Source organism: Pteropus medius, unplaced genomic scaffold (assembly GCF_902729225.1).
Source record: "Pteropus medius unplaced genomic scaffold, Ma_sr-lr_union100, whole genome shotgun sequence".
NCBI lineage: Eukaryota > Metazoa > Chordata > Mammalia > Chiroptera > Pteropodidae > Pteropus > Pteropus medius.
Genome location: NW_024351073.1, coordinates 8519799 through 8528258, shown reverse-complemented (window position 1 = coordinate 8528258; position 8460 = coordinate 8519799).

The window sequence follows — 8460 nt, the reverse complement described above, 5'->3', positions numbered from 1 at the left end:
GAAGGGAAAAAATCATGGATAAAAGCTTATATGATAGTTATGTAAATCAGGACTGGAAATGGCACACATCACGTCTATGTAATACACCTATGTGCAAATTCCATTGATCCAATTTAGTCTTGTGGACACAATGAACTTTATAGGAAACTAGGAAAAGTAGTCGGAAAACTAAACTAAACAAAGCAAACAAGATATGAATTTGAGTAAACTGCTATTACTCTCTGCCACTCTACCCAGACTCATTTTTCTCACATGCAAATTTGGAAAAGTAATTCCCCATGAGAATATTGTGAGCTCAGTTAATCTACCTAACATTTTGGTACTTTGTAGGTGCCAAATTGTAGTTATTTTTCCACTGGTGTGTCCTTAAATATACAAATGAGGAAGCATCAGGGTTTGAGGCCTGCCCCTAATTTCCTTCCCACCTCTATATCATAGAAGCTGCAAATACAGGTTTTCAATCACCAGAAACAAAAACAACAGAAATGCTTGTAAAATTGTGGTTCTAATTATGCAAGATCCTAAGATTGTATTCTGAGCATATTCCTAATTCTCTTTCAATAGAAATACTTTTGGGCTCTGTTTAGTTTCTATAGTAGAACATCTTAGGGTAACATGGGAAGATGTTTGCAGGCTGAGAGAATTCATTCTTCCAAATTTCAGGAGAAGCAAGGCCTGTGTTTCACATTAAATTTATCTTTATGGGGATCTTAAGTTTTCAGACTCATTGCTTTTGGTTCCATAGAATCATATCATCATTCTAGTTACTTAGATATTTTATAATTACAAAAGAAGCTTCTCCACATGGATAACTGAAAACTAGTCATATATGATACATCTCAAGTCAGTGAAAATTCGGCATACTATTCCATGGTTTGGTAGACTTGACCAAAGTACATTTTCTAAATTGCAACAGTTAGGCTCATTGCCTATGGTTATGCTAAAATATAGTATCATCCAATGCAATCATTTTAAAACAATCGTAAAAAGTGATCATTAATAAAAATTCATATTATAATAATATATAGCACAAAAATCTGTAACTTAAAAAATACAGGATTTGGCAGCTAAAACCAAATTCCTCTACAAAATTCATAGAACTTTTAAAAATAAACATTCATTTTGAACAAAGAGAAGCTCTGCAATCATTAGGTGATATATTTTAGGAAGAAAAACACTAGGCCTGTATTGCTTCCCCATATTTTTATCATCAGATTTATGTTTTTCGAGAGAGGAGTATTAAGGTTTGAAAAGGACATTAAATTTGGTAGGTCCACTTTGACAGGATAACCCAAGTTTTTATATAGTGAGGTATACTCAATGCACATGTGAAATGGCTCTTGCTCATCATTTGTTTAGACAGCTGTATAACTGAACTCTTTCAGGTACCTACCATCCAAAATTAAATCGGAGACCACTGAGCAAATAGACACATGCCAGAAATTGATGAAAGTTATATGAATAAATCATGTTTTATAAAATAATCATTCAGGCTTTAAGTTGAACAAAATTTTTTTTATCATTTCCTTGGAAATGACATTTATTTCAAATTGTTGAATATACTCTCCTACCCCAATTTAAACCTTACATACAAATAACTGTCAGTGTATTAGTCAGTATCAGTTAGGAAAACAGAACCCAGTCTAGGTACACAAAGTAAGAAAATTTTAATAGACTCATGCAAATAAAACTGTTTTAAGGGATGGAGGAATAAAGAAAATAACGAAAGGCTTCTACTAGATTCCCCAGGAGTTAGTGAGTACTATAAAACCCGAGATACTGCTCATGATGATCACAGCTCCATCTACACTAAGGAAGAGTTTTAGATAAGATACCCAGAGACCCTGGAAAATTTTATGTCTGCTGAATGCCAACATTGCCAAAAGTGCAGTATTATGGCTAACACTTTCCTTGCACCCTTCAAATATCATTTTGGCATAGTATGACTCAGAAACCCTCTGTAGTATTAGATAAGTATGCAACCACACTTATTCTACTTAAAAAAATATTTAATCATCTATAATTTGTTGATAAATGCTAAGCTATATGGCTCTACTTTGATATGCTCTTTACTAAACAATAGCCAAATTTTATTTAATAATCAGTTTCCTCCCAAATATTTATGATGCATTCATTTTGACATATTGTTTTTTCTAAATGTGTATTGGATATATTTCTGAGCTGTTTGTTTGGGTCCATTATTAAGTGTACTGTCAATTGATATGCAGACAATAGACCATTAAAATTATTGCAACCTATAAGGAAATCTAAGGAAAGTTTCTTTAAATGTTGTTTCACCCCATTTTTCTGTTTTATTTTTCACAAAGATACATTTTTGAGCTTTTATTTAAACTATAATAAATGTTTAGTATTTTTAATAGGTTCTCAGTTGTTTCTCTTTATATAGATGGAAAATTGTGCCTCTTCTTTTAAAATGGTCACATCTCAGTTTAGCGCCTTACTGCATTTTCTATAACTTAACGAAACAAGTTTTATATTTAATATAAAAGTAAAAATGCTCAAGGAGCATAATTTACATTAGAACTATAAATGCTTGCTTTAAAAAACATGTATAAAAATATTATATTTTACTTTTTTTAAAGCTAAGGAAAAATAAAATATGTACCCCGATTCAATAGAAACTTTATTTCTCTATTTTCTCTAATATTTTATAATTTATAGTTAAATACACATTTCAATTTAAATTATCCAAAGTCTCTGAGTAGTAAAATTAATGGTGTAATATAAACAATTCCATATGTAAAAGCAATATTAATTAATTACTTAGAGTTTCTTTTAAATTATTTTTTATAATTTCATGTGTTAGGGTAATTCTCAAGACTACTACAGCCATGCTCATTTACAAACATACAAACAAAACCATGGAGAAAAAATATAAACAGTTCTAGTCACCATCCCCATATTTCCATGTTTTAAACAATTAAATTTACTGTTCTGTAACATGATATTTAGCTAATAAATATATTCCTGAATATTTACAGGGCATTTGGATATCTTTGATTTTGATGATATAATAGCAGAGAAAAATACAGTAACTCTAAATTGTACATACAACCTTGAAGAATAATATCTTTAATTCATCTGCATAAAACTTTGGTAATTAATGTAATTTGAAATTTAAAGACAGACTTTCATTTCACTAAAGTAATATAAATTGTCATAAATAAGTTAATGTAATTAAATTCAGTATTTTCATTTATATTAACCCCAAAGCGTAATAACTAGTATTTCAAATATATTTATTAAACTTTATATTTGTAATTTAAATTATTATTTTATTGTTAGTTTAATCTTCTTTGAATTTTGATAAGTATGGGCCCTATATATTCCTATGAAAGAACGTGAAATATGCTATTAAAATGTCTATTCCGATTGTAATCCATTTAATAATTCATTTATTTTTTTCTTAATTTCCTATTTTGAAATAATTACAGACTCATAGGAATTGGAAACACAGTCCAGGGCAGGCCTATGTACTCTTCACCCGACTCCCCCCGATGATAACATTGGTCAAATGGAATAATCTAGAGGCTTAATTTGGAGTTCACCAGTTTAGACGTGCACTCATGTGTGTATGTGTGTAGTTCCATGCCTTTTATGACATTTATAGATTAATGTAATCACCACCATCAAGCAAGATACTACACTCTTTCATCGCTATTGCTATCCTTTTAAAAACTACGCTGCCCACCATATTAGTCCCTGGCAACCATTAATCTGTTCTTGATCTACACAGTTTTGTAAATTTGAGAATACTACATGAAAGAAACTGTATAGTATATAAACATTTGAGTTTTTTTTTAAAAATTCATTTTTTATTTAGCATAACGCCCCATATATTCAGCCAACCAAATTTTGAGTATACCAATAGTTTGTTTCTTCTATGGGGACCTGAAATCCTAACCAAAAAGGAAACTGGAACCATGATGTAATTCAAATCCCAAGTAGCTCCTGAAAAGAAAGCTATTTTGTTTTTAAATTTTACTAGCTATCATAGGATTTATTAAATATGTGCCTTTTATTTAAAATACACAGAATAACACTGAATTTATCTTCAGTGTTCTTAAACCAAAATATTTCCAGACCTGTATGTGTAACATAGTTTATGTCAATTTTCTTTTAAAGTGTTTCTTATGTTAGAAAATGAAATCAGTTCTATAAAAATAGCAGCTGCTTTTAAAAGTTATGCTTCATGATTTCTAAAACAAACCCTTGGGGACAATCTAAATGCATATGACCAGGAGGGAAATCAGCCTGTATTTAATATTTATATTGGATGCCAGTTTACATTATCATTGACTCTTATGAAAACTGATGCAGAAATTCTAATTCTAAAAAGGCTTGACTTTTTTGAGACGTCATGCATTTCACTCTTAAAAAATAATAATGTTCTGAAAATGAACTATCATTAATAAAAAGTAAAAAGATCTGTCCATTAAATCCAATGAACCATAAAATGAGTCACTGCAGTTCATTAGATGTCTTCAGTGCCAGACACTTCCGCCACAAGAGAAATTTGAGTGTCAATAGACTTCCTGCTTTGAAGCAGTCACCAGTTTACCATGAAAATCTCTGAGTTTGCTGCTTAACATCTGGAGCTCAGTTTTACTCAATGTGGTAGGCAGCCTACAAGGCAGCCCTCAATGATCACCTTGTCCTAATGCTCATATATTCCTATATTCTACCAAGGGTATTGGTCTCTGAGACTGACAGCAGAAATGCTGGTATGCCACGTGACTCGGAAGATCAGATCATAAAAGACTGCAGCTTCTGCTTGGGTGCTTTCTCCCCCTCTCTTTTGCTCTCTGACATTAGTCACTCTTGGGGAAGCCAGCTGACATATCGTGAGGACATTCAGGGAATCTATGAGGAGGTTTATGTGGCAAGAAACTAAAGTCCCCAGCCAGCAGCAGCCACTGAGAAATGGCAGCCTGCCAACGAGCATGTAAGTGAGCTTGGAAGAAGTTTCTCTAAGGCCTGGCTCATCACCTGAATGCAGCATCATGAGGGACCCTGAGCTAGAGCCATCCAGCTAGCTGCCCTCAGATTCATGACCCACACAAATTATTTTATATATATATATAATTCAAATCCCAGGTTTTGAATTTATATTATATAAATAATATAAATAATATAAATTATATATATAGTTTATATATATAATTATAAATTATATATAATTTATAAATTATATAAATTAATATAAATTATATAAATAATATATATAGTTTATATATATATTTATATCTATCTATATATACATAGTTTTAAACTGCTAAACTGGGGAGTAATTTGTTATGAAACAATAGGTAACTGCTACATAGCTGATACATAGTTAATAAAGAAATTTGTACTGCAAATGGAATGTCCCAATAGCAAAGTCTAAGATGTGGAAGTGACTTTGGAAATGGCAATAAGCAGAGAGGAAAAAAGGCTATAGGATTCTAAGGAAAGACATAGTGAAAACTTTAGGCTTTAACACACTATTCATGGAATTTGGGGCTTTGATGAGGTACTGGTGAGGATTTAAAAGAAAGTGAGACAATCTTGTCAGAAACAACATAGAGGAAAGGAGATCGGCGTTATCGAGAACTTTGAGCAGCCTTATTTTCGATAGTAGTGTGGAAGGTGGAACATTTACCTAAAGGACTAAAAGATCTGGATAAGACTGCCAAGCAGAGTGTTGACAGTCGCCCTTTTTCCTACTTGCTGCTGATAGTAAAATTTAAGAGGAGAGCGATAAACTAAAGGAGTTACTGTTACACTAAAAGGAGCTGGGACTTGCTGGTTTTGAAGATTCTCAGTCTCTTCAAATGGCTAACAATGCTAAAATCAAGAAATATTTTCAAATCAGTCATATCCAGGGAACTCATAGAAAAGCATGATCTAAAGATGAAGCTGAGAGTTTGACCGTGAAATCTTTAAAGATATCAGAAATATCAAAAGCCTTGCCTCCAAGCACTGTTCAGTCTGACAAAAGGCTCTCTAAAGGAGTTAAGGGTGTGCCTGAAAGGACCGCTCAACAATTGGAATTGAAACTGGTGAAATATTATTTTGAACAGTCAATAAGAGAACAGCAGGAAAACCTTTTGGCTAGTCTCAATGTCTCCTGATAACCTTAAATATCCATCTTATAATTTCAGCAAAGAATATAATATAGCCCTACACAAATAGCTATGAACACAAAATCTAGATTCAAATAATTCCTTAGTACTTTGTAAATGAACACATCAGACTCTTACCAGGTTTATTTTAATAGCCACTAACTTGTCTCCCTCCTTCTTTCATCTTCCGGTCTCTCCTACTCAAATCTATGCATAGCAATTTTGCCATTAAGTTCTTCTAAAAAATTTACACAGATCATATTACTCCTCCACTCAAAACCCTGTAATCCTCTCCATTTCACACAGAGTAAAAGCCACATTTCTATTAATTGCCTAACATCTCTACATAACCTGGCTCTATAACCTTCTGAGCTCCTCTCCTATTGTTATTTTCTACTCGAAGAAGAATATGTTCAACTGGAAATTTAGTAAGAACATTAAAGAAAGATAAGAAAAATAACAAGGATAATAAAATGAAATAATGAGAGATGTAAAACAATCAGGGAAAATATACTTGAAAGAGAAGATAAGTAAAGGAGATGCAAAAATATTCAGCACATGCACCTCCTGTCAGTAGTTCAACTTCTCACAAGTCTTATTCCATTTAAAAGCATATATGTTGAACTTTTAAAATGATTTTTAATAAACAATTCTTAAATATAAATGGACAACCAAGGATATCCTGATACTAGATAAAAGACTCTATCAGAAAAGACAGACATCAAAATAATAAAAGGAACAGGACAGAGAGAAGAAAACTTAGGAAAAAAAGTTATATTTTGAGATCAAGATATTATGTTTAAAAATAAAGTATAAGAGGCTATGTAAAATGAAAAATAAATGTGCAATAAAAAGCTCTTAATGTTCAAATATACTGTTTCAAATTAAAACAAAAGTGTAGAAGAATTCAATGATTTTTAAAATCCTCTCAAATGACAAGGCGGAAAATGAGAGAAGAGATAGAAAATGAGAAGACATAATCAGAAGATGCAACATTTGAGAAGAAATGTGATAAAGAAAAATTAATAAAAGCAGAATTAGAAGATGAGGAAATACAAAAATAAACCATGGAAGAAAATTTTCCACAGATATGAAATGAGTCTCCAAATTCAAAGAGTCAATCTGGTACTTAGCCTAACTTTAAAAAGTGACCTCCATCAAAATACATGCTAATAAAATATCAGAACACAATTAGCAAAAAAACAAAAACAAAAACAAAACTCTTAAAGTGTGAGAGAATACAAATTACCTATCAAAAAACAGAAATCTGAAGAGAATCAAATTGCTCAATAGGAACTCTATCTATGTTTATGGACAGTGAAGCAATGCCTTCAGAATTCCAAGGAAAAAATAAATGCAACATGGAAGGATTCAAAATATTAACTCCCTTACATCATTCTTAGGTCACTATTATAGAATTAGCTTAAACAACACATGTAAAACAAGAATAATCTGAGAAATCATTAGACATGGGATTCAGGAGATTTGAAATCTAAACTAGGAGAGAAAGCAAGCAAGCAAGGCCCAGTATAGCAGCTGTGGGACAGACTATGAGAGAGAGTCAAAGAGGCTAGAGAAATGGGTGGGCAATGTTTCCCAGGAAAAAATAGAAACTTGTAATTTATGTCATTTGTTTGGAATTTTTGAAAATATATTGATAAGTATTTGAAATATTTGGGAAAGTAACATTTTTTTCTTTTCAAATTATGTGAATGATAAATGAGGTACCTTTTAACTATAGGGAAAATTTGAAGAAATTTTCTAAATTTGTTGACTGTGCTTTAATAATTTTCTGTATTACAGTAGATTACAAAACAGATACAAAACTTTACAGCAACCCACAACAAACAGTGGAGACTGTGTTCTTTCCCACATTGACTCTGGTCTTAAGCATGTGACTTGCTTTGTCCACTGAGACCAAAGAGCCAAGGTTATCAAGCAGGCCTGGAAGAACCATCAAACTGTTCCCAGAACAAAACGTCAACATGTGAAATTGTGAACTATGTAGATAATTGTTGTTTTTAAGCTTCTCAGTTCAGAGGTGGTCTCTTATGCAGCAAAAGAACTAATACAAATGTTTTATTGACTCTTGGACTCTAAAAATTTTCGACACTTAGTGCATTAATACAACTTCCATGCCCTGAAGTTAACTATTCCCATTCCTATAAGAACTAAGCTGAATCTCTTCATATAACTACAACTCCTCCCAGATTTTGAAAACTTTTTAGGTTGAGAATTTACTAGAGATTTTAAAGATGGAGTGAGTGGGTAAAGGCAATCATAGTTCCTAATCTTTTATTTAAGAAGTTCTGGTTACTGGATATGTAAAGTAACT